Source organism: Balaenoptera musculus, chromosome 2 (assembly GCF_009873245.2).
Source record: "Balaenoptera musculus isolate JJ_BM4_2016_0621 chromosome 2, mBalMus1.pri.v3, whole genome shotgun sequence".
NCBI lineage: Eukaryota > Metazoa > Chordata > Mammalia > Artiodactyla > Balaenopteridae > Balaenoptera > Balaenoptera musculus.
The window spans coordinates 874,651-887,240 of NC_045786.1; the positions used below are offsets into that span (position 1 = coordinate 874,651).

The following is a 12,590-nucleotide window of genomic DNA, read 5'->3' on the forward strand; positions in this document are numbered from 1 at the left end:
TAGACAAATGCAGCGAGGCAAGAACACACAGAGAGCAAGAACTGGAAGGAAATGACAAACGGCCATTATGTAAAGATGAAATCATCATCTTCATAGAACACCCAAAAGAAAAGCTGGCCACTAAAATACCATAGATTGCTCCCCTTGCAAAAAAATTAAATACAGATAAATACGTCAGTGCCAATTCACAGAAAGGGAAACCCACACACTTAATAAGCATCTGATAAGATACTTAACTGCACTAGTAATCAGAGAATTGCAAAGAAGAGCAGTAACATATGTGCCCAGACGCTCCATCTGTGGCATCAGGTTAGAAAAAAATTATAAGGTCAGAAACTATCAAGTGCCAGCAAGAACGTGGGGAGTGTAACCGAGCACAGCCAGCCCAGCTAATCACCTGGCAGAACTCAAGGAAATTACAGCCATGCCTGAGAGAGGGTGCTGTGAGGAGAAAAGGGGGAAACGCAATAAATTAACACGAGAGGCTCTGCGAGGACCAGTGGTGATAGAGGGCCACTAACCCAGGTCTGCACACCTGATGTGGGAGAGGGGGTCCCCATCTCACACACCCCTTCACTGAACCGGCACCTCCCTGTACACCAGGCCCTGCGCCCGTGCTGGGGACACGTTAGGGCAGATCAGGTCCCTGCCCTCAGAGTTGACGTTCCAGTGAAACAATAAAGAGGAAACAGATAAAGCTATGGTTAAGCGTGTGATCACTGCTACAATGGAAATAAAATGGGTGATTGTGACAGGAAGTGATGGGAAGGGAGGGGCTACTACCCAGGGGATGGCCAGAGAGTAGGCGGCTCTCAGAGATCCGTGGGAAGAAAGTGAGCCAGGCATCCAGCAAGCTTTGAAAAGGTGTCCAGGAACTGCATCCCGGGCATCGAGTTCAGTCACCGTGCTCCAGGGGAGGCTGCAGAGGGTCTGAAGGACATCCAGGTGCTGCCTTGTAACTGAGCCCCAAGGAGCCACCTTTAAGATTCTTGTCCTATCAAGTAGGGACTACAGTGATTACAGCTACGGTCCAATATATTTTGACCAAAGAGTTCAAGCTTTTTAGAGGGGGAAAAAGACACCAGCGATGTGAATGCTCTATGTCTCTAAAAAGGTTTCTGGAAAATCATTAGGATCCACAAAATTTCCCTTCATTCACTAAAGAGAAGTTGAGTACTCATGTATCTTTCCCATAGCACACGGCAGGGAAATGAGGATACAGATAAAAGTTTCTGTCCTCAAGGAACACACCTCAACTTTACAAGGTTCAGGATTCTAGTTATTTCCTTCACTAGTTGACTTTTATGATTAAAAGCCAGCATTTATTGCATGCCTGCAACCCTCCAGGCAATGTCCTATGAGTTTTTATACACATTTGAGGTCACCTAACACTCCCAACAACCTACTACTACATTATTTCCACGTTAGAAATGAAAAACCAGAGGTAAGAAAGTTGCCTGATGTCAAAGAAGGAATAACAGGCAGAGCAGACATTCAAAGCCTGGGTCCTTCACCACCACATTTATCTCCCCCCTGGGATCTTGCCAGTGGTTTTCCCCAGACCAGAAGCATCGCCACCCGTCACCCTGGAACTTATTAGCAATGCGTATTCTCAGGGCCCACCCCCAGACCTGAGGAATCAGAAACTGTGGGAGCGAACCAGCCCCCTGAATTTTAACAAGCCCTCCCGGTGATTCTGAGGAACGATAAAGTTTGAGAACCTCAGCCTAAAGTTTTCATACTCAACTGTATGAATGTTAAAGGTGAAATGACTACCATTTTGAAAATTCCAAAATGCGAAATTGTGACCCTATTTTGAAAAAGGATCAAAATGATATTAATTCATTTCCTCATTACCCACAGCACGGCACCTCCTCCCCCTGGACTCTGTACCCTGATTAGACCGTCTAAAACATAGTCAACTCCGATGGGCCCTACTGGGGACTGAGCTACATTCCAAACATGAAAGGGAGCACAGAGGTCCAAACAGAATCTTCACAATTTAAATCCCGAGCCATATTAGGAAGAGGAAAAACAAATATTTTGAGTATCAGCTGCAGAAGCTTGGCAAACCTTGGTCCATGGCTCCACAACCCTTTTCATCCTTGGCTCCACTCCAAATTTTTACCACCTTGTTTCCACAAACTTCCAAGTGCCAAAACAAGAAGTTTACAACCCTCAGAAATGTTTGATTCTCATGATTCAAACTGCTGTTAAGTACACATACAGAGGCACTGTCTTGCAAAGAGCAAGCTTTTCATCACGAGTAAAGCTAATCAGAGGCTTTTACTGTACAGACTACAGCAATAAGTGCTAAAGTTTTCCCGGCCCCTTAGCTGGACCAGCCCTCTAGGGCACCCTACCCGACCCTTCTCTTCTCAAAGCAATATTTAGACCAGTGCCTTCTTTTGTCCCCAAATCAACTGCCCAATATGAACACCCCAGCTCCGTGCGTATTCAAGGTTTCCTATTTCTAATAACGCCTTTTTCCAAAGGGAATGGAAGACTGAGTATCAGAGTTATGTTCAAGCACCTACCATAATTCGAGAACCTATCACATGCCAAATAACTCTCTTAAGCCATTCACTTGCATACACAAGTCATTCATTTTACCAAGTTCAGGATTCTACTTATTTTACATAAATCTGAAGCCGGCAGCATTAAGCAGCCCAAGCCTGGACCACGGGGCGGCAGTGAACCTGACTCAGAATGCTCCCTGACTCGGGGAAGCCCACACTCAGGCAGCTTTTTCATCGACAGGCTGCTTACACCCGCCCACCGCCCAGCCACGCTCCCCCAAGGGCGGGCAGCCCCCCCAGGAGCTTCCTTCCTGGAAGGAGCGGCACCTACTGATTTTCCCCTCCCAAACCACCATCACCTCCCCTGAGGGCCACAGCTGGTTCCAAGAAGCAACCACCAAAGCTCTCCTGCCCACACAAAGCTCAGCGAAACTGGATCATACAGACACACACCAACTGCCTACAGACCTTCTCACCTGAGTGCTTGCGCTGCCTTTTAAAAGTCCAGGGTTTTCCGCAAAACATCTCACAAAATGCAGTCACCCTAACCAGTCCTTTACTCTGCACTAACCCTGCCATTTCTAACCCGAAAACGGCACGGCATTTTACCAAAGCCGCGGCTGTGTTTTCTCATCTCCTTTCTGTAACCATCGGTGACAAGCAATTTAACCAGTAACCAGGCCAGTAACAAGCAAGCTCCCGCCACCCAAGGGAGAAAGAAAGCTCCCCGCTCTTTCCTAAGTGAAGCTGACAAACATGCTTTCCCAAAACAGTAGAAAGATTTACGAAGTGAGCATTCAAGGAATAAAAACTGTTTTACGTGCCTGGAAAAAAAGATTTTTAACTTAAGTATTCGTTCATAGCAGGTATCAAATAATCTTGCTATATATAGCCACTTTATCCTACCTCTTCGTTTAAAGAATCAGTAATCTAAGAGGGCAAAGCATAAAGCCACGCTCAAACAGTTCATCAGAGTTCACACAGGATTTCAACAAAACACACACCATTAAAAACAAACCAGTTCAAGTGTACATAAATAAGGACCAATAAATTCACACTCTGTTCTAGGTTCCTGAGCACAGCAAGAACCAGACAGTTTTTGAGCTGTTGTTTCTAAAATTACTAACAACTTCCCTCACTTTAAATTAAGCTGCCATGTCCTTCCAAATAATCTCATTTAATAAAACTGACTGAAATCACTGATTGCAATTGTTTGAATTTCAGTGATGACAGTTGCAGCACATTTGTATCTTTGTCAGTGAAATGCTATTAAAACAAAAAAAACCTGATTGAAATCTCCAGTAAACAGCACCCAGTGCACCATCTAGTGGAAGCTGTGTAATGTGGTAATTAAATCTTTTTTGAAGGGTAGAAACCCTGAAAATCACATGGGGGCTACAGGCCCTAGCTAAGAATACAGGTAAATACCCTACAAACAGCCTAAATCTCTTTCCAACTTCCCACACTGCAAGAGGTGCTAATCAGAAGAGATCTCACTTTCTGTACAAATTAGCAGATGATAAAGGCTTCTTTATGGAATGTTCTGCTTGGGTGCTAGAAATTTTAATTTGACCAGAGGAGTAAAAATTAAGTAAAGAACTAATGTGTATAAAATTGATGACTAATAAGAACCTGCAATATAAAAAAACAAACAAACAAAACAACTAATACTAAACTTTCATTGGGTTATTTGTATGGAAATATGTTAATATAAATGTTTCAGACATTACGTGAAATTTCTAAAAATCTTGTATGTTCTGGTATAATGTTATAAGTCATAATTCTAGTTATTACTTTAAAATGTATATCTCAGAAATAACTAAAAAAATAATAATTCCTAATGTTCAAAAAAAAAATATTAAGTAAAGACATTAATGCAAAAACAAATAAATAAGTAAACAGAATCAGAGCCGAACGGACAAGCCCTACGTAAGGGATGCCTTACATGACAAATAAGTTATGTCAAAATGTACACGTTCCACCCAGCAGAGCACCTGCCATGAAAACAAGATATTGCTTCATGATTAAACAGCTGCATTCAGTAATAAATAAGACATTTCCATGTTCCTGATGACTAATAAATTTAACATAACCTAACAACTCCCCGGGTTCCCCAAGCCTTGACATCACTCAAGGGGTCCCTCTCAACTACCCATCTAACCCCACTTGCCGTTAACCCCCAAACTCCCTTGGGTTACTCCCATCAAGGAAGAGATGATTTTTACATGTTCGACACTTCTAAATTCATAATAAAAACTTCCTGAAACAAAATCGTAACCAAAATGTATTACGCTTCAGTTTTACTTGCCTTATGAGTATTAACTAGTTCAATTCAGAAAGCAGTATTCAAGTCCAATGCTAAGCCAGAGATGCAAACAAAGAAGATAAGATTTTCTAATGTGGAAAACCTCCCAAAACTTAAAATAGAGATTTTTCACATAGCACCGGTTTTCTTACCTGTGTGAAAAATCACCTTTCTGGTGAAATTCAAACTATCTTAGCAACCTAAGAGAGGGAAAAAAAAAAAAAAAAAAAACCTAAGAATATTTTACTTGGAAATAACCATCTCCACCTCTGACTGGTGTACATGGGAATCAAATCGGTATGCAGAAGCTTGCTTGATGGTGGGAACCTTACTGGATCGTGCATTAAACCCATAACAGGTATATAATCGCAGGAGTCTACAGACCTGGAGCAGAATTCCCTTCATCTCTAGGGCTCTGAGTTTACGTACCTCCAAAATGGGCGTGAGGTGCACGACCTGCTTCTGGAGAGTAAGAGAATACCAATACTGATGCAGGGCAGTGAGCTTCTCAATTCAAAGACCTAAATGCACTGCACCTGGAAGGGAGGATCTGCTCCAAGACTCCTCACTATGCCATTTCCGCTAAAACTCGTGACCTTCATTTCACTTGTGAACAAATGGTGAATGAGAAAAAGCTATTACGCAAGTCAAAGAAAAGGTAACAGCAATTCAAGGTGCTTCATTACAGGTAAATCACATCACTGTAGTTAACTGCCGAGGACTTGTCTGCAAAGTATTACTGCGTGGGTAGCAGGTGCATCCCTAAAACCTAATGCCCGGAGGCTGTGTTTAGAAAGGCTTTTTTTTTATTCGAATGCTAATGATTAAAAAATAAGAAAAAGAATCTCAAGTCTACACCCACCCACGAGGAGTCACAGAGACAAGCTGCCACCCCCAGACTCTTGCACACTAGCTCGGCATCGCCATCCACGTTGCTCCCCTCGTCCCCACCGCACGGCCCGCACTGCAGCCCAGACAAGGGTGAGTCACACTTCTGGGTCTACTTGTCACGGAAGAAAAAACCCCGAATAAATTCACGTTAAAGGCTGCTTTGAATTTTAAAATAATAAGTAATAAGTAAATCATGTTCCTGGCTAAACGCACTGCAAAGGGCCCGTGTCCACGAAGGCTATAACTCACACCACCTAAATACAGACACCTTTCCCGCTTTAAAAAAAAAAAAAGCCACTCGGCTTATCGCTCCTCATCAGCAGGTCCACTGCGCCGCGAGCCGGACTGACTCAACTCCGTGTCTCCCCTCCACCTGCAGGGCTCCCCGCCCCCCCGCCCCGCCAGGTGCAGCGGCCGCGCGCTCCCAGCGGAGGCGCCCCGAGGCGGGCGGGAGGCTCCGGGAGACGCGGACCTGCCGGCCGCGGCGGCGGGAGAGCCAGGGAGCCCGCCCCGCGCCCGGGCTCGGACAGGCGCTGCAGCCCCGGCGCCCCTTACCTGCTCCGGGCGGCCGTAGCCGCGAGAGGCGCGCTCGCTCCGGCGCAGGCAGTCCCGGCCGAGGAAAGGAGGCTGCGACCGCGGCCGCCGCGAAGGACAATCAGCAGCCTGCGGGCTCGGCACCGCCGCGGCGGGCGCAGGACGCACGAGCCCGGGAGCCCGGCCCCCGCTCCAGCCCCGCAGCCCCGCGGCGGGGCGGGGTCGCGGCCGGAGGGGAGGGGCGGGGAGGGGCGGGGCGGGGCCGCTCTGCCCGTGGGGCGAGAGCGCGGCGGACGCTGTGTAAGAGGCGCCTGCTGATTGGCTGCGATAGGGGCGCACGTCTCCGATTTGAAGACAGGCTCGCCAGCAGCGCCCCCTCATTGGTCGGTACGTGAAAACAAAGCAGAGCCCTGATTGGTGGCAGCCCTGTAGCTCCTCTCCTCCTACCCCAATCATCGAAGCTCCGCCTTCGCCCGCTCCGCCCCCGGGTGGCTGCAGAACCAGCTGTTTCGTGGACCAGCTAGCTGCCTTCCTTAAGGGAACCCCGGATGCCCAGGTTCCTTTGCTAGACGCGAGCTTCCTTATTCCACCAAGAGTCTTTGATTTCCGTATGAACTTGGTGAATAGCAGCTAATCTTTAACATCGCTTAGATTTAGAGCGACCTCTTGGGTGTTTTTTAAAATGCTGCCTAAGACTCACAGGGAAATTGGCATATGCAAAAAGAAGGTGTGAAATGTTTTCACCCCTGGCGAGATTATGCTGTTTTTGTTTTTGTTTTTACCTTTCCGTGTTCCATATTGAACGTGTATTACTTGGATAATTAGAAAAAACAATGTTTAATAGGAAATGAATAAGGTACACAGAATGGTAAAGGCAAACTTTGAGGATATCCGTGGGAACTAATCCTTCCACAATAGAAGAAAATACAGTAATAAACGCAACACCTGAGGGCCATCAAAAAAGTACATTCTGGTATCAGCCCCCTTCAGCTGTCTTAAAGAACTTTATAAATATGACTGAGCTGTCTTAAAGAACTTTATAAATACTCTTTCCATATAACTACTATTTACCCAACATATAGTGTACAATGAACTGCCCAGTAAGCAGATTCATAGCAAGAAGTGAGAATACAAAATACACAATAAAGCTTTAACCAAAAAAGTAGACTACAGAAAGAAATTTAGAAGATAAACTGGAAAACTCAGCTAATGGAGGGAATTTTAAGAAAGAAAGGAACGTGACAGCCCTCGGAGATGAGACTTAGATTTTGAAGACTGAAGCAGAGGCAGGAGAAGGGAGTGAAGATGAAGACCTAGAGTCATCTGAGCTCTTAGACCACGCCAGCCAGTCTAGAAGGGGGACGAAGTATATCTCACCGGGGGACCACACTCGCTTAACCCTCTCTAGCTGCTTTCCTCTTCTATTTGTTCTTTTTGTCATTCCCACGAGGTTCAGAAATAGGCTATTTGAAGTGAAGCACTTCACCCAACAGCTCCATAAATTTTATAGTGTTGAGAAAAAAATGGAGATCGACAAAAGTCAAACGTAAGGAAGGAAAGGAATGTTAAGGTAAACATGAACTTGAAGTGATGTAAGGACAAGAAACCTAATACAAAGAATGAGACAAATCTTTTTTTCTCTCATTTCTGGAGAATAAGGTAAAGCTCTTTGGAGGACAGAGTAACCTCATTACCTAACAAAGCCTTTTTTATAGAACCCTTGAAAGAAATGGAATTCTAAACGATAGTCTGAAAATATGTGTCCCAGAGTATTCTGAGAAAGAAACTTAGTCTTGAGATCTAGTTGTGTTTAAAAGAAGAAGAAGGGGGTGGGGAGGAGGGAGGGATGAGAAGGGCTTAGCACTCCTAGTAAAGTTTATTCTGCAATAACGCCTAAGATTCTGTCACTAACATTCTTTCTTTGAGATTAAGTAATTTATATCAAAGATTACTCTTTTATTCACTTACTCACCAAACATGTAATCAATATTAATTACCAAGTACTACTAGTTCCTGCCATGAACTAGGCACTCTACTAAGTATAGTCTTGAACAAGACAGACTGGAAGCTATTTATCAGTTGGAGAAGACAGATAATGAACCAGTGAACAGATAAAGTTACAGAAAGGGATCAGGGCAAAGAAGGAAACAGTGACCTGAGGGATGGGGGAGTGACTTTAATTAGGGAAAAGAGAGAGGAATACTCTAAGGAGAAATGCTCTAGGAGAAATGCTAAGAGTTGAGGTGCCACCTAAGTGAGAAACCACAGCTCTACAAAACTGCAAGGCTATGACATTCCTGGTAGAGGAAACAGCAGGGCGAAGGCCCTGAAGGAGGAAGAAAAGTGATGTGTTAGAGGAACAGAGAGAGGGCCAGGTGGCTAGGCTGGTACAGGAGGGGTGGTCCCAGACAGGGCAGAGAGGACGGCGGGGCCTGGTAGGCAATGGTGAGAAGTTTGTATTCTACTGCATGGATTCCTGATGTGTTGATCAATACTTCAAGCGTCAGTGAAAGGTAGGCCTTCTCTCCACTTCCCCAGGTGGGCCGTTTTCTTCCAGAAAGGGGCAAAGGAGATTTCTTTCTCTTAAGTTGCTAATATTGCAATCAAATCATTAACTTTTTAAATGGGCATTCATTGACTAAGTCAGTCTATCAAGCATAGATCTATGAAGAGCACACTATTTGCCAAGGACAGGCTGGGTGCGAGACACAGACCCGGGTGGAGCTATCGGCAAACTAGCTCTGCACAGGCGATGGGGGAACTCAAGGGAGCTGTGGGAACACAGTCCTGAAGGGGATGAGGAATCGCTAAATCAGGAGTCATCCCAGTGACAGGGGACAAGGTTCCAGATCCAGGGGCAAGAGCAGATGAACACTGGGCAGCAGGCAGGAGGAAGGGAACCTGATGCGAAGCCTTAGAGACCATGGCACAAAAAAAATCAACTCTCCGCACATCACAAGCTTGCCTTGCACGGGTGGACCCAGGAGGTGGAAACAAAAACCCAATGAGTGACAACATTCCGAAGGCATGGGGGCTGGCAAAGTATGAGATTTAATAAGCTGATCGCTGTTTCACATCATCATCTCCTTCATTTCTTCAACAAAAGTCATTAAAATTAGTAGATACCCGCTTTTCACTATGGCATTCTTTTTTGGATAGCAATGGGTTAAGAGTGTTAATCCTATTTGACCAGAATTAGGACAGAGCTAAAGCCCCTGGGGTAGAGATCTGTGCTGCTAGTTCCAGCCTTTCCCTGTGCTTGTTGGTGTGCTCTTTCTCAGTTGAAGTTACAATTAGCAGATATCCATAAGGGAAGAGAGCCAGCCCCTGCCAGTCAGAGGAAAGGCTGGGAAATGTCATAGCATCTCAGTACATCTGGCTGATGGGGCGTCAAATGATACAGCAACTAAGAAATTTAAGAATGCAGTCTTTGCAATGTCTGACACAGTGCTTCAAAGCCACTGAAAAGTAATTCCTCTACCCTAATAATAGAGTTCAAAAATTAATTATAAAGATAGAGGGGTGTCTTATAGAAGCCAAAGATTGGGCTGGCCAAAAAGTTCGTTCGGGTGATATTGTGGGAAAACCCGAATGAACTTTTTGGCCAACCCAATATAAGCAAAAATAAGCCAGTCTTCAGGAAGGCTGGGAGCCAGAGACTGAAAAGCCATGAGAAACTCAGCTGAAGTTTTCTCTGTCTTCAGACCTGCCTCTCTCTACACTTCTGCTCTATTCTTCTCCAGAAAACAGCTTTTCAGGCTCCTGTGTCCATAAGTAAGAGTGAGGCCACCCCAGACACACACACACACACACACACGCACACAAACACACACACGACTGAATCAACTCCCTTGACCCAATCCCAAGTTCCATGGAGAGAAGATATAAGTGGCCCAGCTAGGTCTCCCCCTCCCCCCCCACATCACCTATGGTGTAGGGAGGGTGGAGGTCACCTATGGTGTAGGGAGGGAGGTCACCATCCCTCTTGATGGGCAGAGATGTCCAGGTGAACAGGCACTGGGCAGATGACCAGAGAGGCCTTCATCGCGTCCCCCAGTCAATGAGACTCCATTCTCTACTCAGTGACAGTCTTCCCCTGTCCTTTCGCACTGACATAGAGGCCCCCAGGCCAAGGCCAGTGTCCTCAATGGTGATTGCCGGCTTTCTTGATATCTCCCTACTCCAGGTGCCTTCCCGACACCAAGTACCCTTGTCTCTTCCAGTTTCAAGTTGCCTTTAGCCTTCCACTAATTCCAAATCCCCCTACCTGGAGGATACGTCTTGACCTCAGTGTATGTGAAGAGCGAAAGCACTTGCCAGGTCGGTGACCTTGCTCTCGGCTCTGAAGAGACCAGCGTGTAGGGCGAGCAGAACCTCAGGGCCGGAGGGAAGCGGAAGGCGAAACTGCCCAGCACCGTCCCTTCAGCGTGCCCTCGGAGGGAAGCCTGCCCCTGCCCCGATGGAAACCTGGCTGTCTCATCACTGCGCTGATGGTTGTTCACTATTAAAAATCCTTTGATCGGTTTAAGCCACAACATACAGTTTTAATTCAGAAATTTTAATACAAATGCCAATATTTTGATCAACACTTCGAGCTTCATTGGCCTGAACTTGAAACACCCGACTGTGCCTCTCACGACCTACACAACGCAGTTTTCTCTGGCTGCCACCGCCTTAGTTTCTGGTCCCTGAAGGCCACCTTCCATAGGTGTTCCCATTGGCGACCTCTCCAGGTATTCTGGTTTCAGCACCTCCAGCGCAGCTCCCTCCTCTGGTCCTCAGGAAGCGCTCATACATGCTTTACTGGCAACAGTGGTGGGCGTGCAGCTGCTCCCAGGGCACACGGGTCCTCCTCCTCCCCCGCCCTCTCTCTCTCTGAACTGCTGCCTCAAGCTGCTACCGTCAGCCTCTCCACTGTGGATACCTCGGGTGAAAGCCAGGCATTCCAAATACCCGAGGACACAAGTCAAGTTGCCCTCGTGGTGCTTTTGACGCCCCCTCTCTTGTGAGATAAACAGGAAGCGCTTGGACGAGTGGCTATGTGGGACTCGGCACCGCTTCCCTCAAAGAAAACCTTCGTAAGTTCTTCCCTAAACTCTACCTCTGCCCTGTTATCCGATTTTGAGTGAGGGATTTTGAAGAGTCCTCAAAGGGCCAAGATATTTCCTTTGAGATTTGCTTCTGGCTCTGGCAACTTTGAGAATTTTACATCTATCGTCTCCTGGTGCCTCAGTCAAACTTTACAGCTGCAGGGCTTCCCTGGCGGCGCAGTGGTTGAGAATCTGCCTGCTAATGCAGGGGACACGGGTTCGAGCCCTGGTCTGGGAAGATCCCACATGCCGCGGAGCAACTGGGCCCATGAGCCACAACTACTGAGCCTGCGCGTCTGGAGCCTGTGCTCCGCAACAAGAGAGGCCGCGATAGTGAGAGGCCCGCGCACCGCGATGAAGAGTGGCCCCCGCTCGCCACAACTAGAGAAAGCCCTCACGCAGAAACGAAGACCCAACACAGCCAAAAATTAAATAAATAAATAATTAATTAATTAAAAAAAAATTTTCCAGCTGCATCTTGTCATACTAGTGTGAGTCTCCAAAAACTGCTTTCTTAACACCAAGGACATAGAGCGATGAAAACTTGTTCTCTAAAATCATAGGCTGTCAGAAACTTAGCCGTTTGAGTATCAGTGAGAATGGAAGAGTCACTCTTTCCTGGATGATGGGAGCCTGTGTGTCCCTTTGACACAAGGACGCAGCCTTGATTTCCTCAGGTGCAGACCTTCGGATAAGAGATCTGGGGAAACAGCATTCCATGTTTATCTTAACTTTATGGTTACCAAGGAAATAGGACTCTCTGCTCACCTGAGGAGCCTCAGCCTGTGTGTGGTCTCAGGTGTGCCTGTAAGACGTGCCTACCTGATGGTCATACACACACACGCACACACACACATTTAAGTTCCTCGTACTAAATCCAATATGCCTCCATCCTCCCAAGTTTGGAAAGCTGTTAATTTGAAGGAGTTTGGAGTAGTTTTAAAACACCCTTCAATCCATGGCATTTGAGGTGAGGATAAGACAAAAATTTTTTAATTGCATTTGGCATTTTTGAAAAAGACCAAAACTCTTTTGCCATGATTATAAAGTGAGAACAATGATAACATACCCAAAAATGAGTCCTATCTCTATTTAGCCACACTCATTGTGCAAGAACAGCCCCAAGGAACAAAGAATACCTTCCCTTTGTAATGCTTATGATTGGAGTAAGTGTTTTACATTGAGAAAGAAAGGCACTGATAGAAAAGTTGAGAAAAAATAGACAGAGAGTGAAATGAGTTACTCAGAACT

At 46.1% G+C, this 12,590-nt stretch overlaps 1 protein-coding gene across 2 annotated transcripts in view; it reads right to left on the reverse strand.

Annotated features, from left to right (window-relative positions):
- Nucleotides 1–6,465, reverse strand: part of MPP7 (membrane palmitoylated protein 7) — a 262,627-nt gene extending 256,162 nt beyond the window's left edge. The window contains exons 1-2 of one of the 2 annotated variants that reach the window (XM_036841369.1): nt 6,271–6,405; nt 4,977–5,024 (exon numbers count right to left, since the gene is read on the reverse strand). The gene's annotated coding sequence lies outside the window, so the exon portion shown is untranslated. Of the gene's footprint in view, nt 1–4,976; nt 5,025–6,270 lie in introns of both variants that reach the window. The other variant, XM_036841370.1, reaches the window with a different exon arrangement.
- Between the last annotated feature and the right edge of the window lie 6,125 nt (nt 6,466–12,590).